Genomic DNA, 25,424 nt, shown 5'->3' with positions numbered 1-25,424 from the left:
ATGGTTGTAGAAACTCGCTGTTGTGCAGTACCTATATTACCTGTACATATTGACAACAAAAAATTAAAATTTGTATTTGTCACTCCATAAGATCTGTTGCCACGGATTTTCAGCCTAGCTCTTGTGTAATTTGAAATACCTTAACCTTTTATTCCTGATTCCCTTCTTTAAGATCAGCTTCTTGATAGTCATCCTTCCACTCAGACCTTTTCTAATGAAACTTCATCAAATACTGTACTAGATGGGTCAACTAAAGGCCCAGATGCATCTCCCAAATTTGGCAATTTTTCCCATTTCTTAAAGACACAACTTTTAGATACTGTTCATCTGCTGCAGATAGATTTTTAGGGCTGATAATTTTTCTTTTATTCTCCACTTTCCAGTTTTTTTTTATCTTGGCATGATGGCAAGTTTACAGCTAATAGTTATTTGGGAATGACCTTGTTGGGGCAGTAATATTTTATCACTGATACACTAAGTGTGTAATTATTGGCTCTTTTCATAGAAAAATAAAATAAAATCACAGCAAATGATGTGCTTTTATGACAGGCTGCTGGTGGCTAAACATACAATCTAAAATTTAAAAAACAAATTTAAGTTGCCTGCTATGTGTCAATAAAACACCGGTTCATCCCTTTAGTTAGGCGCCTTTTATGCTTTAATGATTCAGAGGTCAGTGTTAAGTGGTTTAACAAACAAAAAAACCCCAAAACTCTCTAAAAATGGTGGTAATGAATAACTCCACTAGTAACGAAGGAAAGGCATGGCATTAAAAAAACAAAACTAAAATACTTTTGAAAAGATCTGTGATGATGTAAGTAAAACAAACCAAGCTCTCCAGTTTTTGTGTGAGAGTCTGGGCAGATTAACTAAGTGCAGATGAGATTATGCACACACCTGGTTGGACCTGGGCATAAGTTGATGTGTTTATTTTGTGCACATATTCTATATTCAAGGATGTATCTGCACGCACGTGTGAGACCGCTTTTGCCATGAGGAAGTGTGTGTTAAGCTCTGGCTTGAGTTCTGAGCTTGGTGTGTGAGTCATCTGGTTATGCAGCCAGGCATTTCTAGAGCTGGGAGAAGCTGAAAAGCCAGACAGGCTGAGCCAAGGCTTTCTCTGGTTAGGGGGCATCACACACACACACACACACACACACACACACACACACACACACACAGAGCGAGAGAATCAGATATATATATATATATATGTGTATATAAATATATATATACATATATATATATATATATATATATATATATGTACTTTTCATCTCTTGTTCCTTTCATCTCTTCCAGTCTTCCTATATCTTTCCTTCTCTCCCTTCTCCTCTCACCCTCTTTCTGCTGTCCTCACCTATCTTCTGCTAGTACTAAATAATTAGGAAACAAAGCAGAGACACTGCCTGCTTCCTCTCCAGCTCATTTAGATACACAGCAGTGTTTGTGATGATGCAGTGCCACTTCATTATGGTTGGTTGTTTGGTCTGTCTGCCGCAGAATGAGTGGGTGTGTGATATAGAAATGGATTCAGAAAGGGGCAGGAGAAGACAGAGAGAGAGAGAGAGAGAAAGAAAGAGTAGTGGAAAGGAGCACTGTGGTTGCGTGTGTGTTTGTGTACGTGTGAGTCTGACTGCTCAGGAACAAGGGGTTCTGATCAATAGCTTCTAAACAGCTCGACTCTCCATCAGTATCAAACTCATCAGACGACGGTGACTCACACATCTGCACAAACTCAAAGGCAACAGACAAATTTTCTATATTGACAAACCAAAAGTCCATGTGTGAGTTAGGAACTTTGTGAATTTGGAGATCACAACGGCTGGTAAACAAGCGCTTCAAGCAGTGCAGACTCCAGAATTCCTAAACTCCTCTAATCACATCTTTAGTGTTAACGCTGGTGAGAAAACAGCATTAAATCTCATAACCCTGGATGATGTAGCTTTTTTAACAGAACACAGAGGAGCAAAAGAGAAAGTAAAAGCGAGTTGAGAAAGAAATAGTTGGTGAAAGAGCGGTGGTCTCCAATGACTTCAGCAGTCTGTTCCATCCCTTTAATTAGTCCCATTGGAATGCCCTCCCCGCTCCACGCAGCTGATCAGTTTCCTCTCCATATCTCCAGTCTGTTTTTGTGTGTGCGCACACGTGGGCATGTGTGTTTGTATGCATCTTAGCTAAAGCCGGACAGACATCTCACGGGCATATGAGCCCTGGATGAGCTCCCAGTGGTAATAGAGAAAAATGTAGTAGAAATACATTAATACTCGAGGAGTTTCCATTCTTTAAGATATAAGCCATTTGGAAAATGAGATCCCTGTGCGCTCTGCATCAGTCACTGCAGCAATTAACATAAAGTGATTTTGATATTAGAACACACACACTGTTAACCCACGGTCACAAAAACTGACATTTTTATTTCCGTGCATATTGAGAAACAGTCTGTCAGTGACATCATTTTCAAGAGGGAATAAACTGTTTTAAAGTAGCAGTTGTGCCAGTACACTATAAGGTATTTTTAGGGTTGCTTTCACACCCCTGTTCAGTTTATACAGGTGCAATTGTCCATTTAGTGTGGTTCATTTAGGCCAATGTGAAAGCTGTCACCTCAACTGTGGTGCAAACCAGCCAACCTGAGAGCATCAGGTCCAGTTCTACATGAAATGTAGAGGTACATTTCATTTGTGGTGTGAAAGCGAATGGATCAAATGCAGCATTTTTAACAGCTGAACTCACAGTTCAGCCAGTACAGCCAACAGAAACATTTGATAAGGCTTCTTTACAACATTTTTTTAAATAATAGCCATCAGGAAACTTTATAGTTGGGGAATGGTGACATGTAGCTCTGGTCTCTCGTGGTCTGCCAACCCACGTGTATGCAGACTCCAGTATATGTAACATCAACTAGTTTGTTGATTTTTTACAACTAAACTACAGCTGAATCCATCTGCTCATAAAGGTCTGTAAGCAACATGAAAAGTAATATACAGTACACTGTATATTTATGCAGCTTGTAACTATGGTAACAGGTGTTCATGTCAGCACATGAGTGCAGGGATTTTATTATAATGAGATAGTCAAAAACATTAAAAACGGGGTGTAATTCGTTTCTCTAATTCAGTAAAAAGCTCTGGGAGATTTTTTTTTACCATTTAAATCAGACAGACCTCCTGCAGCTCCTCCCTCTTTTTCTGAGCACAGAACAAACAGCAAGTATGGCCATACATGCTCTACAAGTAAGTGCTCCAGTTAATAATGGCATTTGGCTTCACACAAGGTTAAAACCCTGCTCTCATATGTGAAAATCCTCAGCTCACAACATAGCACCACTTTATTTTACTTCTGGCACATGCTTTCTCTCGCTCTCTCTCTGAGACCTATGATTGGTCAATGTCAGTCTCCCATTACGGGCTAGATTTTATAACACCTGAAAACAGAGCCAAGAAGAGGTGTAAGAGTCGAGTTCCCTCTCACATCACTTGAATTACAATATGCTGAAAGGTTATTTATTTATTTGTTTTGTTTACCAGTGACATCAACAACATGTTGACTCCACTAGCTTAATGGCAAAGAGACAAAGCTTTATTTGTGTCATATCTTTGTCGTATTTATATTAATAGTATTCAAGTTAGAGTGAATAGTGCTCACAATTAGTTAACAAATAGAAGAGAACTGTCCTGCTGACTTCAAATTTACCAGTGCTGCACACCAACAATGTTATTATTTTTCTGAGGGCCACACAAGGTGTTTATGGGCCCTAAAATTTCTCCATTGTTATATGGTCTTTTATTGCAATGAGAGTAATTTCAGCTCTAACTGTGAGAAAATCTTTGGCACCAATTAGCGGTGACATCTGTGATCCCTACAATCTGTTACCTTGTATTTTTTTTTCTGTCCTTCAGCATTGAAATTAACTAGCTATTGTATGACTGTGACTTCAGAACAATAGATATGAATCATAATCATCCTGACAATTTAAGGGAGAGCTGACTATCTCGCTCGCCCGTGGAGCAAAGGTCATCATGATGCTCGCAAGCTCGTTGTTCTATTTAAAGTGAAAACTATCAAGAGAAAATGGAAGCTGCTGTTTGATACCGACAAGAAGCAGCAAAAAGGAAAGGAAAGGACGCAGAGATGGTAGAAAGGAAAAATGAAAGGTAATTAGGCAAGTGCATAGGAAGTAAGCAAAAGAGCCAAAGGGAATGGCTCAAGGATGAAAGAGAAGGAAGGAATCCAAGGTTACCAGTAACCAAGGTTTCCAAGTACTGTACCTAAACCTGACACGTTTTTGTCTTCTTCTTCACCATCACCTGTCCATTAAAGGAAAAATGTACCATAAAACGTTCACAAACAGTTGATTTTTTATACTGAATTTTCCATCTAGTCCGATTTATCTTTTGCGAGATCATTGAGTCTTTCGTTGATAAGATACACGACTTATTGTGTGTCCCAAACAGAAATGCTGTTAGGCCAGATCCTGGTGCAGCCTGAATTACACTATTGTAATACCAGAACAAAAATAATAAGGTATGAAAAACTGCTGGTGTGTATCGCCTGCACCTTGCATCTCCACTCTTACTAAACTAGCATGTAGATGCTACACACAGCAGTGGATAAGAATTGGGAGATGATGATTTGTCGAAGGGATTCTGGGTATTCTTGCGAGTTAATGGACAGGCTTGTTTTGTAGCCAGAGTTAGAACTGCTAGGACTCTCCAAACCTAATTGCAACCTCGGGAGATTTCAGCTTGATTAGGCCTCCCCGATCCTGCCAGAAGCATGTGTGTGTGTGTATGTGTGCATTTGCATGCATGAGTGTGTGATTCATGTGTGTGTTTCATTAATCAAATCCACAGTTTGGCCTTTGTGGCTAAATTCCCTCCATGTGACCTGTAGAAAAAGCCAGTGGCTAAAATTTAAACCTCCAATTTAACTACCATTGTGGAAACATTATATCTGAAACGGTGTGAGTCAATGTGCATGAAAATCAGGAGAACGATCGGGGGAAAAAAGAGGGGGTGAGATAATGAGGAGTGGGCGTTTCCTCCTCCATTCCTCAACCTCTTATCATTCGTTCACTAGTTAACAGTACACTATGACTTCAGCAGAGTGCACATCACAGACTTGACATCCCCCATCTCTCAAATCAGCTTTTGCCTGCTGCTGCTACATGTGTGTCCCCGACACATCCCCGAAGCTTGAGTCGACCCAAGGGTGTCACACTCCATCCATCTCCATCCTCTCTCCTTCTTTGGCTCTGGCTCTGTTTGCCGCACGCGGTGCTAACCTGGAGAGCCCGCTGCACCGCGAGGTACGATCCTGATGTCACTACCAATCCATCGTCCACGCACAACACAGCCACCCCAAAAACATCCTCAGGTCAAACGCACACACACACACACACACACAAAGAAAAAAAAACAGCGCTGCAGTGTGTGGCTGCTGACAGTACAGATCCAGGTGGTTAACGCAGTTATGTTGTCTGAGCCTTTCTATCAGCCACTAGTCCAACAGCATCAAACAATAAAAGAAAAAGGGAATTGCCAGGCTTCACCTACAGGCGCGAGCTACACCAACCCTGTAAGCTGGCTTAACACTGCAAAAATAACATCAAAGTCCTTCTCTCCGTAGAATACACAGCAGACCACTTTTATATTTATCTATCACATTTTGACTACACTTCAATTTCCGGCGAGGTTCTTGGGCAATGACAGAAAAAACACTTTGAACTAAATAAACAAATGCAAAGAGGGATCTCTTGAAGCTTTGGAATTGAGGAAATATATTAAAGCAAAATGCTAATGGCTTCCACTATGTGCTCCCTGATGTGGGAAGCCAGGAAGCGTCAGGCATGGGAGAGCACGGACGGAAAAAATAACTCAGAAGGAAAAGATTGCTTCTTTAATTCAATTTAATTGCAGTTTTTTGGGGTTTTTTTTACTTTTGTAGACTTTTGGCTGAAATTATTACAACACTTGATGAAACAGGTGGAAGCCCATTCAGTACTTGAAACCTTGTAGTGCTTTGTTTCTGAAGAATAAGAACACTTACAAAGTTAAACTGTGACACCAATGAGATTTTGTTGTACCTGAACGAGAAATGAAATAAGGCCGATCAGTTAAAGTCCCATCAGAGAGTGAAAACAATAAAGAACTGCAGAGCCTCAGAGGCCTTAGGATAACTACCTCCGGCACAGTTAAGCTATTGGATGCAAAGAAAAGGTGCAGCTCTTCGCTTATTTCTGGACTCAGTGACACAGGAAGAACGCAGGTTCTACTTTTCCAGCTCACTTTAATGGGAGTGCGATTTCATCCGTCTATCTCCCAGACAGACAGGTGAAAGCGACCGGCAGTAAAAGCACTTACTCCCTCTCTCTCCCTTCCACTCCCCTCCTTCTCCCTCTCTCTCTGTCTATACTTTCCTCTCTGTGCCTCCCAACTTAATTTTTCATCACACTGTGGTTTTCAGAAGACTGGGGCTTTTTCTTTTCTCCACTGCCCTCAGCTGGCATATTTAGATTGCGGCTCTACTCCACGTCCATTTCTATCTTCCTCTAGTTTCTGCGGACTTGCAAGTCATTACAATCTTCATCACTGACTTGAATTCGTTATCGTAGTGTCTTTATAGTAGAGCCCATTTATAAACCCTGTTTTTAAATAATGCCACCTGACTTGTAGTAAAAATAGGTCTTTCTTCTGGCTTTTTTTAATAAACCTTTGAATTATTACAACAGTAATAAGGCTATGAAGATATATTTTTTTCCTAACATCAAACAGTTGATGACATTTAAAAGATATAGTTTCATACATCTAAACACACACATACACACACACACACACACAAAATCCTGGCTTCAGTGCTCAATCACTTTATGCCCTGTTGAAAGTAAAGACTGTAAAGACTACACAAACACACACACACAAACACACACACACTCTGAATACAGCACCTGCCACAGAGGATACCAATATATCATTTAAATTCAGTCATGCCAGATTAAAAGACAAGCTGCTGCCAGTTAGGGACCTTAAAAAATGTTCAATCTGGGCGCAAAAAACCTTCATCCGGAACTGGGTTCATTCATGTGTGTCAGTGGAGGACTGCCAACACCGCTAGTTTGAGTTGAAAATGTCAAAAAAACATAGTGTTTGACAAGGGGGGCGATGAAGCAGGATAAAAGTAAAAAAGTTCAGTGAACGATTGTCTTTCTAGGGGGGTTTTTGTTTTGTGTGTGTGTGTGTGTGTGTGTGTGTGTGTGTGTGTGTGTGTGTGTGTGTACATGCATGTGACTTTTTGTGTGATGATGTGAGCAGATGAGCGGCAGGAGGAAGCATTTAGGGTCCAAGCTTTGCTCCAGAAACCTCTGCCTCGGGTTTGTGAAACCCTAAAGAGAGGAAACAGCACTGGAATGGCTCCCTGTTTTGTTTCCTTCTTTCCTTATCTGTCTTTCACTAGATTATGGAATTTTGAAAGCACAACACTGAAAGCGGGGCGTCTCAATGATGGCTTCAGTCCTCTCTGGTCTCATTCTGTAACTCTCCTAAACTCCCCCAGCTCAGACCTATTTCTCTGCCCTAAATGCATAATTCTGTAAATGAAGCATCTGCTTGGGTGGTCCCTGTAGGCCCGTGTGTATCAGGCTGAGGCTGACTTAAAAATAGTTTTACTAACAGTTTCCAAAATAAGTAGCACATGACTACGATTTTGAAATTGATAATGTATGTTAATGTCTAAGATCGCAATGGGTAAATAAGCTGTATGCAGTATAATGAATTTCAAAAATGTGATAACGCATGCTATAACTATTTATATTCAAATGAATCACGATACCGAACAGGTAGCTTTATGTGTAAACGAAAACTTGTATTTAGATTCTCTTAACCTAACAGTTAAGAGATTAACAATCATTTGGAAGCTTTCACACAAATAACAAGCAGCAAGTACTATAGACAACAGCCAAAGAAGTACTTGCCAATATTTATCCAAACAAAATCACAGTATTAAGTGTTTCTGTATTAACACTAATTATTGATATATTGGCATGAAACCAATCATTTCTCTTCAGTTTCGATGTCGTCCTTCCAAAGATCAATATTTGGCATGCTTGCCAAAACGTTTCAGCCAGTGCCACACTGATAAGAAGACGTGAGAATAACAGTAATAATTCAGATCCTGTTTAATAGCTGTTCGCCAAACAACTCTTGAAGGACATAAACATAAATATAAGCGTGATATCAGAACAGGAAATCGTGGCAAGCATGTCAATTTACTATTCTAAATAGGCCATAGGTATAAATATGCTTGGTTGTCTGTCACGGTGCTAGTTCTGTAAATGATAAATGGTAAATGGACTGGTTCTTATATGGCGCTTTTCTACGCTATCTGAGCACTCAGAGCGCTTTACCTGTGATAAATTGGTGACGATTCCAGGGTAGCGATGTCACCAGTACTGATATATCTCTCAATACCAAACTGAAAGCATAACATTACTTGTTTAGTACCTGTATGATGTATGTGCTGAAGAAGGTTTCTAAAAAATCTATACTCAAATACTAATCAAGATTAAATTTTATCAGATTGGATACTCATTTGTAACAGCACTGATACCAACAGTGCTGTCTGTTTTTCTTAACCCAAATTGAACCTAAGAAAAGTCTGCCAGAAGCACAGGAAATAAACATGGCTGCAGATTAACCCCTTTGCACAGACCAGTATTGTTCATTATTTAATTTTTATTTTTTGCTTATGCTTCTTACTTTTTGATTTTACACTCATGGTTTCAAAAATTCTATTGAGTATTTTCCTGGTTATTAGGATTGAGGTTGAAGTTCTAGTATTGTGACAACGCTAATCCTAACTGTTTTCCTTAAATCAACATGGCTTGTGCATAATATTGATTCCGACTGGCCAACATTTCTACATGTTTAGGGTTGTATCACCACCTGTTGCTTTGGCATCCTCTTAGCTTGACATTGTTATTTAGCATGTTCATGTGGACACAAATATTTTTCAAATCAGACATGGAAAAATCTTCATTTAAAAAAGAGACCCATGTACATGTGGATTTATGTCTCTACTTGAGATATTCTACTAATGCACAATGCCTTCTTTGCACTTCTGGTTTTGCTGTCTTTTCTAACGCTTTTAGTTATGCTTGCAATTCATCACTACAGGGCAGTGTTATTTAGAGTTTTGTGTGATCTGTGTTCTTATAGTCAGAAATAACCAAGTTAACATAGACTCATTGCTGTTACATGGGCTGATCATGCTTACTAAGACCTCACTCTAAGTCTGGAAAAATATGATAAAGGATGAACTGAACAATTCAGTGTGATGATGTGAGGTAACAGACGTATACATCTGTTTGACTTACTGATCTTAAATAAAATTATTTCACTTACTTGCTAACCATGTTGAAGGACATTGCTGGCAGAGCTGAGGAGTCATTCTGATAAACACAAAGACAGCAGGATACCTTCTATACCTTCTAAAAGGCCAATGCTTTCTCAACCTCTCACATATAAATTTCTCTTTGAAGTAGACCACCAAACCAAGAAGGTATGCATTTTATGACCCCAGAGAGGCAGGAGATGGGGCATCTATCAGAGGTAGTAATGATTTAAGCACAGCATGGGGGGGAACCTGCAGTCCTGCAATGCTAAGCATTTCACCTCAAGGACCTTCTGTTCCCAAAATACATAAAACTCTATATAGTTCAGTTGAATATTCCCCATCTAGGGAATTATCACACTCCAAGGAAAAAAAAATACCCAAAAGAACCGTCCGCTTTCACCTGAACAGTGTCTGGATGAACACTGACCAGATAAGAAAATGAAGTTCTCAAACTCAGGGAAAGCCCATGCTGTGAGCATCAATTCAATGGCTAAGACATGAAACCACATAAATGGGAATTAGACTCTTTGAATGTGGATGGCAAAGAGAGACAGGAGAAGAAATTTTCACCAGACTGGAAACTCTTTCAAAAGTATGAAACAATTTTCAGTCTGTTTAAAGTAATAAAAATACTTAATGATCATTGTGCCATCTTAAATTCCTTCAACCTTCTGCTTCAATGCACAGACACTTTTTAAAAGTAAAGAATATAAGTTTCTTCTTTTGCTTTGCTGTGTTTAAAGTAGCTTTAAAGTTTTTTTTCTGTGTTAAAATACTTCATAGAATATTATCTCAATACCTTGTGAATCACCAAATCCCACGGATTATTACTTAAATCATAGTTCCGTTTATTTTTTCAGTTGCTTTTAAAGTCACCTCAAAAGCCACCATTTCCCTGAGTATTCTCTGACACCTCGATGGGTGTGTCTAGGGAGGGAAGTCAACACCGACAATGCCCTCTGGTGACAAGCACGCTCCTCTCCTGGTCAGGATTTCCCTTAAAAATGTTGCCTATAAAAAGCAGCTGCTGGAACGCAACTTTATGGATTCTTTGTTGTCACCAATAAAAAGGTCTCTCATTGTATTTCTGCATTGCCAGGCAACTTCAGAAAGCTCTTCACTGCCACACGCACTGCTGCTGCTGCAGCCCTCTCTCTCTCCATCTCTATAATTCGTCTCACTGACTCAGCGGCTATGGACATGCAAGTAAACACCACACTTTCTTTCTTCTTACCAGGAGACTATAGAAATGACAACTGTGTGCTTTATTCCAAACGCTGCTTCCAATAAGAATGACAATCACTCACCTGCATCATACTTTCACTGCCAAGTCTTTCACTAAATTCCTCATTCATTTGTTTTTATAGAGGTAGTTAGTGTGTTACTGTGAAATTTCTTATTTAATTTCTGCCTAAGTTAATGTGTGTGTGCTTTATAGAAATTTTTGCCATATTTCCAAAATGAAGCTAATTTCCCTACAGCGTGTGGATGATAGAATTTATTCTTACAGGGGTGTTAATTTCATTTTCTTCATGGGAAAGAGCAGGAAATTAATGAAAACTCCTTGTTTTTCTCCCCAGAAAACTGATAATATCAGTCCTATTTCACCTCCCAGCCTGGTGCATATAACTTATGCATGCTGTTTTTATACAGGTCGCCGTGATTTGATGTGTTATCTGTGTGCACACTCACTGTGTGTCTGTACACATGTGTGCATTTGCAGCCAACAGCTGTAGATGGCAACAAATATAAGCCATCCTAATAATGCAACGGTGAAGCAGCCAGTGAGGTCAACATGAGAGACTGCAACGGAAAGCGAAATGCCTGGATACACCAAACACTCATACACACACACACACATACACACACACTGTCTGAATCTATCCCCACCTCCAGGCACATAAACATGGATCCTCCCAATCTGTACATCACTCCCCATCCACACTCTCCCATATTTTCTCACAAACCATTACTTTTTTCACCTCTCTGATTTCTTCTTCTATCCATCCTCGCTCTTTCTCCTCTCCCCCGTCTGTCCTTCCTCTTTTACATCCATCTTATGCTGATATCGTTGGAGGTCAGACGACACCCTGAGAAAGAGGGCTGAAGAATGGATCCATGATCCTTGGCCTTAATTACAGTGTCAAATGAGCTGTTAGCTATCTACCTGCAGGTTTGTATATGTGTGTGTGTGTGTGTGTGTGTGTGTGTGTGTGTGTGTGTCTGTGTGAGTGTGTGTGTGTGTCTCTGTGTGTGTGTGTGTGTGTGTGTGTGTGTGTTCTTTCTCTAATGTGCTAGTCAGCTCCCCACAGATGCAGTTGCCATATCAGCATCCACAACAACAGATGGACTCCAGTTACACACACACATGCAAATCCACACACATGCATACAAACCCACCATATCACATAATATTTATCACAGTCTGCAATAACACAAAAACACAAATAAACAAAAAACGACAACAAAAAAACATGTAGCATGTAACGCAAACTCTTCTGTGTTTCTATTTGAGAAAGAGGAGCGTGGTGCGTTTCTGTACAGGCTCATATGGGAACAGGCAGGTTAGTAACTAAACATTTAACCACAGTCCATCCTGTCATTGCAAATTCCACCCAACAGGAACTGCTTTCTGCTGCCAGTAACCGGCAGATGAGGGATTTGGCGCACATGTACCAAAACTCCCATCAGAAGTTATTGCCAACAGATCAGGGTGAGCTATTGACTTCTACACACAACCGTCTATCAGACATGATAATGGAGAACTGGAGCCACTGGGGCAGGCAGATTGGCAGCTGGGCTGGCAATTATCTGAAGCAGACAGAGGGACAAACAGAGTTTCACTTTTCTGGAGGGTTAAATTGTTACCATTTATATTCACCCTCACTCAGGGAGGGGGAAAAGAAAACAAGAACTTGAACTTGTCTAATTAACTTTACCTTTTTTTTAACCTTAATGTAAGCTACTCAGAGATATTAGCTTGATGGCTACCATTACCTTGGCCTTTTGAAACCAGAAACAACCATAGCCCATTTAGATAGAGGGCAAAATCATAACAGCAGTTGGCTTGCGTTGCTTTATTTTGTAAGCTAAAAAGCCTACAGTAACTGTAGTAACTGTGATAACTGTGGCTTACAGCACATTAAAATGAGAAATTGAGCATCTCAAATTATTAAAATATTCATTTTGAGTTTATATAAATTAATATTTGACGGTCTAGTTCACTACATACAGCCACAATCATGGGGAAGACTGCTGACTTGATAGTTAGTGTCATCAAGACCCTCCATAAGGAGTGTAAGCCAAGAGGGTCACTGCTGAAAAGGCTTGGCGTTCACAGAGTGCAGTATCACAGCATATTAATAGAACGTGGTATGGAGGGAAAAGTGATAGGAACAAGTGCACAAGCAAGAGGATGACTGCAGCCTTGAGAGAATTGTCAAGTGTCAGTGTATCTACAACTGTCTTACTCTATACTTTCCTGTTATCAAGCCACTCCTGAACCGGAAGGAACATCGGAAGCCTCTTACCTGGACTAAGGAGAAAAAGGAGAATAAGAACTGGACTGTTGCTCAGTGATCATAAGTCCTCTTGGCAGATGAAAGTGAATTTTCATTTAAGGTACAGAATCCAAGGTGATTGAACTCCAGTGGGAAGTTCTCACAGTCTGTAATGATTTGGGTTGCCATGTCCTCTGCTGGTGTTGGTAGTTAAACTATGATGCAGCTACCTATCAGGAAATTTTAAAGGATTTCATGTTTCCATCTGCTGATAAGCTTTATGAAGATGCTGATTTCCTTTTCCAACAGGACTTAACGCCTGTCCAGGGGCCCAAAACTAACACCAAACACTTTGGTGACTGCATTATCACTGAGCTTGACGGGCCTTCCAACTTGGTGGACCTAAAAATGAGAAACACCCAACCCAAAACTACAGATGATCTGAAGACTCCTATCAAAGGAACCTAAACTAATTCGTGTTAAAAGAAACCCCAAAAAGTACTGTGCAGTAATTAATATAATTTTCACCAGTTTGACATTTCTGAAGGAAATATTTTAGGATTTTCAGATGCTTGATTTCTAATTTTTAAGAAGCAAATAGTCTTAATCATTGAAATCAAAATAAAAAAGCTAGAAATATTCCAGTTTATGCATAATGAATATAGAATATGTGAAACTTTCCCTTTTAGAATTAAATTGTTCAAAAAAAAGTCACAGTGATGCACTAGTATTCCTGCATCTAAGTTTGAGAATGATTTGATTCTCTATATCCGGTTAATCAGGGCAGATGTCCCTGTACGATCACAGTAAATCATTAATAATGCTTGGCCTGATGCACTCATATGCCTGCAGGACACTCACTTCTCTTTTTCCGTGGATAGGTCATATTCTCAGGAGTTACATCTAGCAGAAACGTGAACATGGAACACATCAGATATTTATATATATATATATACATACATATACATATGTATATTACTTGAATGTCTGTCGTAATAAGTTTGAATTTGTGTGTGTGTGTGTGCCTCAGAAGGAATGATGTGTGTGTATATAAAGAGTGAGTGTGTGTGTGTGTCTAGTTGATATTCCAGGGTGGCTTGTTGTGAGTGTGGTTTCCCACAATTCTTATCAGAGCTGTGATCACAGAAAACTGGTCTCCTCAAATGGAGCACATCCCTCCCTGACACTATCAGCGATGTAGCCACACACACACACACACACACACGCACGCACACACACACACAGAAAGCCATCCATTATGTTTCTCTGCTGGCGATTCCCCTTCCTTGAGTCTAATTCAATCTTCAACTTATAACGCAACACCAAAACACGCGCAGCCAAGAACATGAATGCAATTTGGAACAATCTGAGGTGAGTATGTCTGTCTTATGAATAAATAAGAGTTTTTCCTTTACTCAAAACCAGCAGAGGAAATCTGCCTCGGGACGGATAAAACAATTGCTGGCTTAGAAAAATTGAAAACAAAGGAGAGGGAGGAAAAAGCGCCAGGGAGGAAAAAGACATGTAATATTCAGTGGGGAAAGCAAGGAGGTCGACATTTTGAGGATTTGTAGTGGGGTAAGAGGGGTGAAGAAAGCAAATGGCTGCAAGGGTGTGTTTGAGTTAGTCTATTTCAGCCCACAGTTCCATTTCAGAGAAGGAAACACACAGATTCTCTCAAGCAGTGATCTAATTGACAAGCCAGTGATGCAGCAGTGAATTAAAGTACATGAGGTACAAAGCAGTGCAGCACTTCTGCAGCAGTGAGGTAGATCTGCATGCTGATTTGCTGAGGAATGCATCACACAGAGCAGTTCATGCAGAGGTAAAAAAGTGATGAGAAAAAGATAAGATGCGTCCTGCTCAAAATCTGCCTTTGCTTCATTCTGGGGAAACGTGTCCTAGTTAATACCCAGCTGCTCAATGCACAAACATACACAGCCTGCACACTTGCACAAACACATACACACACATTCCTGTGCTGCTAATGAACAGCCTGCTTTCTCACTTGGGATTTCTCACCCTATATGTTTTTTTTCTTCTTTACCTTTACCACATCCATCTATCCTTCCTTCCCTTCCTCTTGCATTCTGGTGACAGCTTCTCCTCTCCGGGGTTTAGCGGTTTGACGTGTGCCCCTCATGCATGCGCAGGATGGCATGGTGTGACACACACAAGCACTCAAACACACACGCACACTGGAATTCAAATATCGCACAAAAACACTAACACCCTTTCCCAAAACCAAGCCAACAAAAGTGTAATGAAATAGTAATGGAATAAACTTTGAGTTCACACACACACGCCCACCCCCGTGATCTGAGGCAGCCTTTAGTCAGTGGAAAAAATTAGCGGGTATGACACCTCTTGTGAGAGACTGCGCTGTCACCTATGCACCTATAAATTAGATGAACACTTAAATCCATAATTCTCAAACATCACAGGCAAAAATGCGTCAGTCCCCTGATCCGTAATGTATTCATGTTATTCATCTTCACGCTTGCCATGCACAGCCCTTCTTGTTCAAATACTTGTTTTCACATCCCTTTAATCAAATTTGCACGGATTAATTTTCAGAAAGCATTGAGAGTGTCTTGCCTATAGATAGCGCAGAAATCCCTCAGAAGGCCGAGAGATACACTTGCATCATAGTTAAACATTGTGTCATGTGATATGTGTGGTAATTGAAGCAACTAGTTATTTCTCCTCTTTTGTCGCAGGTCACGGTTTTGTTTCATCAAGCGGTTATAGCTGTGAGCGTCAGTGTCAAACGCCTCGACATTTTGATGCAGACTTCAAACACCTCCTTTTTTTTTTCAGACGTATAAGCTGTTTCACTCGGAGGCGGGAGATGATGGTTTGTTTAAGCCAGGTCAAAAACCATTTAAAAATTTATCTGTTACATGCAGATGTCTGCTACTAAAATAGAGAAAGCGCCAAAAGAGAAGGGGTGAAGAGAGAATGGATAATTATCACTGAAAACAAAGTAAAAAATAGTGCCAGCGGAGCTGTTTGAAATCCATGCCTGAAATGGGGAGGTATATAAGGGAGTGTGATTGTAGCCTGAAAGCAACCACCCACAGTTTAATAGGATGCTAGCACTAAAAATACAGTATGTGAACATGTCATTTATATACTGTATGTATTTATTTTTCAGATGCAGCGCTCATGAAAAAAATATTAAAAGAAACCAAGTGCAAAGCATCCTTAAAGTTACGGTTTCCCTACACAGCTGAGTTTTTACACTTTTTTTTTAGGCATTTCTTACTATTAGGCATTCAGCTCCTTTTAAGGCTACAAGATTATGAGACTCACTAAAAAGATGTGCTGGTAAATACTGTAGTTATTTTTGTAGAATGATCCAAAATATATATTTTGGGTTACATGGTACATATACTGTACTTTGCCTGTAAATAAAATGCAAACAAGTCATTGCACTGTTTAATATTGAAATGACCGTATTTCAGTCACTGGCAGTGGCACTGACTAGACTGTATAAGGTGGGAGCCTTTGTTAGAGATAGGCTTAGAAAAGTGTCCTCAAAAACTCAGTGAATGCATCCCTCCTACTCATCATGTATTCTACGATCAGCAGGAGGGATGGTATGGGCTGCTAAAGAATCAGAACCGTGGATAGATATCCGTATGTCACGTATATGGGTTTTATATCTTCACATACTATGGGAGGAAACTTTGGAAAATATCTAAAGCAAATGATGAATTCAGTTGATGGTGTCATATCACAATGTTATATTTCAAATATAAAAGTTCAAGGTCAAGTCAACGTAACATCACCTGACTGTGTAAAGGTTTAACTCTGCCTCTAACTTCATAAAGTAGCACTGAAAAGAAGAAATATCAAATGTGAATAAAATGCCAAAAGAACATTTAAATTATCTCACACTTAAAAAGAAGCAAATTAAATTATTCAGAACAGAAAAAAACAAGAAGTGCCCTTACAAAAGTGGGATTCAAGTGATTTGTTTTTTTTCTGTATATTCCCACTGACTTTTGGCCATTATTTGACTAATGTTGTGACGCTTTCCTCCAGTGAAAGCAACAAGTTCTTTTTACTAAGCTTTGCACATCAAGGGATGGAACATTTAAAACCAGCTTTGTGATTTCCCACAAAATTGCAAAAAACAGCAAGGCATTTTCGGATGGGGAGTTTATCAAAGAGTGTTTGGTGTACTCTGCCCATATGCCCTGAGAAAAAAGAAGCATTTAGATTCCCCCAAGGTCTTCAATCATTCAGGACTGAGGACCTTGCAGGAAATCTGAAACTTCAGTTGAAAAAGAAAGCAGATAGTTCTGACTATTTCTTCTTGGCTTTGTAAGAGAGCTGTGATATCCACGACACAGCTCAGTTACTCATCTTTGTACGTGGGATAAAGAAAAAGTTTGAGATTATGGAGGAGTTGGAAGCATTGTGCTGAATGAAAGGTGATGCAACTGTGAGGGATTTGTTAACCAAAGTACCTACATGCTTTGATAGAGGCTGGGGCTGAAATAGGACAAAACTAGCAGGTGTTGCAACCGATGGCTGTCCAAATCTGACAAATGTCACACTTCTGAAGCAGATGCAAGACAATGTCACAGAAATAATCCCTGAACTGAAATTGGTATTTCTGCATTGTATTATAAAACAGGAGGTGCTGTGCTGAAAATGAACCGTGTTCTTTATTTTTTAACTAAAATGGTTAACTTCATTAGGGCAGAAGAATTGAATTACACACAGTTTGTTGCACTTTTGGAGGAGCGTGAGGCTAAACATGGTGACATGAGCTACCACGCAGCTGTCAGGTGGCTCAGCCTTGGCTAAGTGCTGAAAAAGTATGGGACCTGAGAGCAGAACATTGAAAGTTTTGTGAGAAGAAAAGCAAGGGCGTTCAGATACAGAATGGAAAATAGATCTCACATTTACTGTTGATGTGACTGCACTAATGAATGAACTGCAAACTGAACTACAAGCCAAGAGCCTATTTGCGCATGAAATGTACAGCTTGCTGGAGACTTTCACAAGAAAGTTGCTGTTTCTTTTGAGCCCACTCGAGTGCATTATTTAGATGTCAAACGATTAAGAGCCCATACCATCAGCTGATCGCGTCACCTGACACTCAATCACGAAGCCCTGCCTGGTGAGTTTTCAAGGCTATTTGAAGACTTCAAAACAGCTGAGAGTGAAATACACACGATTTAATCTTCCTTCACTTGCAGTGTGGATAATGCATCCAGTGATGTCAGATGACTCACTACATGCAGAGCAATTCAAACCATCATCATTGCTTGATTTAAACTTTCCACACATACAGAGACATGCTCAGAAGATGTTGGTTCTCTTTGGATCTACCTTCATATCTGAACAAACATTCTCAGTGACATAACTTGAACAAATCCAGATCATGACTGATCAGTCCTGACTCAGTGAGAACCACCATTGCATTTCTACCTCTGGAACTAAACCTGACCGCAATGGACAAAAAACCTGCAGATGACATTAGTACGTTTTTCTATGCCTATTTCACATTTTCACTGCCTACTTGTAACAGCTTCCTGTACCAATATCAGTTTATAAAGAGATATTTATATTGAATTGAGTTCAACTTATTGGTCCAAACCTCAACAGCAGACTTAGCTTTTTATGTAGTCCCTTGGGAAACTTAATTGCCTATCCGTGATTAATAAGAGGGTCTGATACAATAAACTTCAATTCAAGTTCAATTACAATATATATCTCCAAATCCAAAAACACTTATCTCATGGGACTTTATACAGCAAGGTAAAGACCCTACAGTATTACAGAGAAAACACCATTAATCAGACAATCCCTATGAAAAGGAATTAGGTGACAGTGAGAAGGAAAAACTCCCCTTTAACAGGAAGAAACTAGCAGAACTAGGCTCAAGGACAGGCAGTAATCTACTGAGACCAGTTGTTGGGGGATGAGGGGAAAAAGACAGAACAAGAAGAGCTTAGAGAGACAGGACTATGAGAGCAAAAACTATGTGTGCTGTGTTTGTGTACTTGTGCTAAAGGACACGCATAAAACAACAGACACCTTAAGGAATTCCCTGCGGTACCAATAAATGCTAGTGTTGCATTTGCCTCCTCACTGGTTTTAGTATCTAGCAGCTGTAGTTTGCTCTAGGGTGCTGTCACAGACATACAGGACTACATCAAAAACACCAGCGGACAAACAATTAAGTGATCATTGAGATTTAAGAAGTACAAGCGCAATCTGTTAGTCAGTCAGTGGAAAAAAATCCACACAAATGTAGTTCGAGGCAGCTGTACATAAACTTTTCTTTGTGTGTGTGTGTGTGTGTGTGTGCGTATGTGTTTGTGTGTGTGTCACCGTAGGCGGGTCCACAATTAAAGCTGATTCCTGTTGAGTTTTTCAAGAATAACACTCACACTCAAACACACCCATTCACGTCACCTGATTGTGCCTGATTACAGACTGCTGTCTTCTATACGTGACAGCAGTTCACATGTCCAACTTAACACAAATATACACAAACATACACACACACTACCAGACCAGCAATACAAACCCTGCTGTATACGCACACACACACACACCACTGGTGTCCCAGCATCCCCGATAGCATATTGCCAAAATAAACAGCATCAGCGCTGTCAACACAGAAATCTCTCACTGCCAGCGAGAGACTCAGGCACACACCTGGTCGTCACACCTACACACGCGTGCTCTCTATAAACACATCTGGCAATCAGAGATGTGTAGAGACTCACAGCAGGGAGAAGAGGATCAGCGGGGTATTGATATTACAAACACACATACAGTACCCCTCTCTCTTTTCTCTCAGCCTTACTCCATCTCTTTCACACACACACACATGCACACACACTCCACCTCTGACAGAGACACAGACTGTTACTGACAGGATGGAGGACAAGTGATTTCCTGGCAGCCATTGTCTCCTTGCCTCTTAATCCAAGCTGCAGGAGGGGGGGGGTGGTGTTGACATCTGAGACCGGTATATGAGATCCTCTCATATCTGACCTTTAACACAGCCAGACCAGAGCAGGTAAAGGTCTACAGCTCCCCAGTGACTTGCATAGACTTGATACTGCAAGCGAAGAACGAGAGCGAAAAAGAGAGAGCGAGAGAGAGCAAGAGGAAGGAGACAGAGCCGTGGCAAAAATGGAGAGTCCTTGAATAAAAACCAATTAACCACAAAGAAGAGTAGGTTTCTCTCGCTTTTCAGGATTCATTCAGATACCCATCTTTTTCAAAAGAGCTTTGTGTCCATGACACTACCTGAGCAAAAGCATGAAATGGTATGACACTCTAAGAGTATCAGCATTGGACTATCCTGGACTATTCTGCGTATCACAGTTTTCAATATATTATATTCATAAATACACAATAGGCTCCTCAACAGGATAAAGGCGCTGCCCTAATCTAGACACCATTTAACACGCATTCACAATGTGAGGAGCGATCAAAAAGGTCTGAGAACAGGCCATTAACAATAAAATTTTAGTTTTTCAGATCGCTCAGTGGAATTTCTGTGATGTCCCTGTCTACTTGTGCTTCTGGGAAGCGTGCTGGAATTCCTCCCATTCGTCAAAACTACAGTCTGACAGATTTCAGAAGTAGGGCCGATATACCAGCCAATATTAGCTATCGGCTGATATATTGTTAAAAGTTTAAAAGGTAAAGCAGGGACGGGAGAAATAACCTTCAACCACATTATGAGTTTTGACCTGGTGTGGTTTGTCCATTAGAGGGCGATGAGCAAATTCACTGCTGGCAACACTGTTTTGAACACCACAAACACTTATAACCACCTGATCTAAGGGGAGGCGGGCAGAGTAAACTGTGACTTGTTGTAACACAAGAATTTTTTTTTTAAACTGCATTGTAATATTATCTTAGTAAGAACTCATAAATATCACAAATCTGTTGATATTTTTCTGCATCTGGAAGAAAAAAGCATTGCCCAATGTATTTGATTTTTACATTCCCAAATATCTGCATCAGTATCAGTATTCAAAATCCTGCATTAGGCTGGGTGTTGAGAATAAGTGGTGCTGTTAGCTGGAGTTAGTGAAACTTATTTTGGAGTTGGGCTCACTCTGGACTTGCGCACTTAGCAAACTCTCATATGATGCGAGACTGTAATTAAGGTGTTTATCAGAGGGAGAGTGTAATTCTTCCTTTAGATAAACACTCGAGCCTAAGATTAGCAGGCATAAAGCTAGCTTATAGTACTGTTAATGTTTAGCCAGCTCTTGTCATCTGTCCTGAGATGTAGGGTTGCATGTCTAATCTGCTGAAACAAGTAACTGCGACAATACTGGGAGTGAATATTCATGTTTAGGCATATCTTCATGTGTTAGAGCCCTGACTTCAGTTCAGGAAATGAGGCTTGAGGTAAGGAGAGGATGAGCTTGAAATCAGGGAGGAGAGAGAGCAGTGGTGAAGAAGGTAAATGAAGAGGAGGAGTCGTGCAGATGTTAAATGGTCATACACAGTTTGAAAGATCTATTTGAGACATTTTTCAAATAAAACTTCAAATAAAAGGCATACTGTGTGCTAAATACATAAAACAAAGTTAAGTGGAATGGCAATGTCCAACTCAGCCACTGTATTCACGATGGTGGGAAGCTGTGGTGGCTTACACAAACTGCCACCCACTCCAATGTATTTTTAATGGATTAATTCTACATTTATGAGAACACATCAGTTTGTTGGGAGATGCAATTACACACTAATAAATGTGTATTTATTAGTACAACATTCTTTTTTTCTATTAAAGTTTAATAACATACTTACTGTAGGTTTAGCACGTACTACATCCTAGCTTCACAGAGTATATTTACTTTAGTGGCACTACACTTAAGTTCAAAGTATCCCGCCACATTGCTATACAAGCTAATCAGAAAAAAATAGTCCACCGCATTAATGCTATTTTACATCAAGAATCTATTGCTGAATAGTGTAATTAACAATGATCTCATTATTTTAATGTGTAATTAAAATGGAGGAAGTAGTAGAGCCCTTCTTGTAACAAGCCACATGTGCAGACTTAGATTATGGATGTTGAGGAGTAGCCACGTGATACGTACTAAATTAAATAATCACATGGAAAAAAATAATCCTCTGTTTGTGCAGCTTGTCTATCAGTCATATACGCACAGTCTCCTGTCAGGTCATTGGAAGCAGCTGAAATGATTTTCTCTTGCAGTCTTTTTGTCTCTCTGAGCTCGTCATCATCTGTGAAAGCAATGATTCTGGGCTGCTTGACAGATGATTCAGACTACAGTGTTTGTCTTCAGTAAAGTCAGTATAATGGGACCCCCTGTAGCTTACCCTGTAAAGCGTGCACTTCAAGCACCAAAGCTGGGTTCCAATTGGAGCAACCCAGGAATGACTCCACCCCACTCCCAAGCCCAAGCTTGGGCATCTATTTTTGTCTTTTTCTAACTCTCTCACTCCAATAAAGTGACAGTAGAATACATCACCTTCTCCATCTTCTTTAGCTTGAACTGCATATCTATACAGATGTACAAAAGTCCATTTCCAGTGTCCAAATGACAGCAACGTTTTATGTTTGGAAATTCCCTTTTCCAAAAGTTGTGAACTCTTCTTCTGATTAAAAAAGCATTAAATTTGGGCAGCTGAGTGGAGCACCAGCTTGGATATTTTCAATTGTGGTCTCAAAATGTCCAAAAAAAGAGCTCTCTTTTGAAATGTGTTATTCTTCTTCTAAGAAATGAAGGTTATTTCATGTGGAAAAATTGAAGATTTCATACAAAGGTGAGTACAACTTTCTTCACAGAACTGCACTAATATGTTCTAATGAGGATAGAAAGAGATTACGAAGGCTCATACTTGGCAATCAAATACATCGGAGATTCTAGTTTAAAAGACGGATGAATCTTAAGTCCACAACCGGCAGCTTCGTCACATGAAACCTGTAAACTGGGAGATCTCCATGATCTAGGTGAGTTTGCAAAAAAAAGCATCAAGTATGGGCATAAAAGTTTAAGGATGAGCAAATGAACACTTAGGACATGGGGAGATCGGGGATTGAATGTCAGTAACAATATGACTGTAATAACACTCGTTTTAGTCTTGTCTTTAGAAGGTAGGTCTGATGTGGCATTACAGATGGATGCCAAAGTTTTCCCCTGGACAGAAGAAGGCAGAAAAGGCCAAGCTCTGTCCTGCCACCCATACCCATGACACCTGCCACAGAGGTCAATCAGCTAGGGGTGCCACGTCTGTCAGAGCCAGGGTGAGCTGGTTAGCTGGTCACCAAGCACTTTAATCTGCAACAGATTCCCACCACCTGGCTCCACTGGCATGACACCAAGGCCAGCAGCCCCAGCAATCTGCCAACCCACTGTCACATTGTGAAGGGTTCAACGTGAACTTAACTGGGGACAGATACATGGATGGATGGATGAATGGATGGATAGATGAAGCATGCACATGTACATAGGGCTATTCTATCTATTTTTGAACCTCCATCTCTTAAAACCTTTTGAACACATGTTCCCACATGTGTTCCCTATGATCAGCCCAGCTGTGTGCTGGGAACGGTTAGTGCCATGGGTGACCCACAAGCTATACTGCTGCATGTGAATACATGAATATTTGCCTCAAGGGAGGATTTGCTCTTGGCTCTTTGATTATCAGTTCACAGTCAGGCTTTTCAAAATGACACAACTGTTAGATTCCCCTTCAGTAATATAACATGTAGCTTGTAGTCAAATCCCCCCATCTGTTGGATGAGGGCTCAGCACTTTGGCACGGCTGTCCTTGTTGTTAATGCATGCTGCCGAGTTGTTTTATGCCTCTGAATGGAGTGTAAGGTTAATCATTTATGACTTAGCTCCAAAGAGAGGCTAATGACAAGGAAAGAAATGTTTTGCCTTTTTCAGTTTCGTACTGTAGCAATGATGATTGTACTCTGTATAGCCAGCTGACAGAGGTGTAACTGGATGCACTTGAAGGTATTGCAAACAAGCTGAGTCTGTGACAAATTCTGGATGCAGCAGCTTTGTTTCCCGATCCTCCAAATCTTTTGTTAAGCACACGATTGGCCTTTGTAAGTACACAAAAATCAAAATATGCACACAGAATCACTGAGCTTCATTCCCGCAGCACAAATACATGTGTGTGCTCATCTATGTATGTAAACTGTGTACAATTCTGATTGGATGCACATCAGGAAAAACGCTGCATTCAGTCAAGCAAAAAGATAAAATGAATAAATCAAAAAGGCTACAGTTGTCGGGTTGATGTGAGCGCTCAGGTCATGTATGTGAATAAACTTACACACTAACTAAACGAATCATAACTTTAACTAGGACAACAATTAAATGTTAGCGTGATTATTCATTAATTAAAATATATTTGCTTACTGAAATATTTTTTTTAGCAAAACAAAAAAACAGCTATCAAAACTCTCTCTAAATGAACATGTCACATTTCACAGAATAACAACCAATTATCCAATTTAGACATTTAAGAGAATAAAATCAGTGAAAGAAACAAAAAATCTAAGTGGAGATACTTTTGTTAAAGAGAGAAAAAGCTATAATTCAATATTTAACGCTGCCAGAGATATTTTTAACATTTATTAAAATAAAGATACATTACTTGATAGTATAAAACAAGTAGAAAAATGTTCAAAATTGATGTGAAATCCCTTTTTTCTGTTCATCCTTTGTGATTTACCTCATTATAAAAAAAATGCTGAGTGTGGTTCTGAAAAAATCTGACCTTCGAACAAAAACCCAGATGTATTTAATAGCCCAATTTTCACTAGATAACCACCAATCGACCAGCCAAGGACCAGAATCAGATTTTTTGGAGTGTTCTGACCAATAATCAGCTGGTCAGCATGCTGTGTGAGTGACAACAAGCCTGTCCGCTTCATGAATGTAAAAATGAGCAGGCAAACAGTCGCACGCACGCTTGCGGCCATTCGCTAATATGTTGGTAGCGTGAAAGCTTTTCATTGTGAGTGAAGGCACAAAGTAAACCATGACGCGATCAACTGTGAAAACATAACAACAAACCTATTCACACACATTCACATACAAATCACCATTACCTAGCTGATTAGCGATATTTTAAAGACGCTAACAAAGACAAAGTTGCTAAAGCTAAAGCTAGCCAGAGGTCAGAGCGAGCCAAAAGCTAGCAGCCTTGGTATTAGAAAAAGATCAAAGCAGTTACGAGGAAGATTATGGCAATAACAGAAAAGAGAGACGGGTCAATGTCCTGTTATAAGATGACGTTATAAACATACTGGAAAATGATTAAGTAACCGACATTTGTTTTGTTATCTAAATCTGGTGCATTTGCTTTTGTTTGCACAGATAAAGTTAGATAAAGGTGAATGCACAGCAACTTATTTGTAACTTGCTCCAGCAATAGATTACTTTGTTTACTTTAATATAAATTTTTATTATGAAAATTATACATATATATATATATGTATATATATATATATACATACATATAGATATAGATATATGTCACTTC

At 39.8% G+C, this 25,424-nt stretch overlaps 1 protein-coding gene across 1 annotated transcript in view; it reads right to left on the bottom strand.

The window, feature by feature from the left end:
• LOC100711576 (protein FAM19A2) overlaps nucleotides 1–25,424 on the bottom strand; it is a 96,687-nt gene that overhangs the window by 56,057 nt on the left and 15,206 nt on the right. The gene's annotated exons all lie outside the window — the stretch shown is intronic.

The sequence above is a fragment of the Oreochromis niloticus genome, linkage group LG20 (genome assembly GCF_001858045.2).
Source record: "Oreochromis niloticus isolate F11D_XX linkage group LG20, O_niloticus_UMD_NMBU, whole genome shotgun sequence".
Taxonomy (NCBI): domain Eukaryota; kingdom Metazoa; phylum Chordata; class Actinopteri; order Cichliformes; family Cichlidae; genus Oreochromis; species Oreochromis niloticus.
Note: the sequence above shows the minus strand (reverse complement) of the source record. Positions and strands in the feature narration are given on the sequence as shown.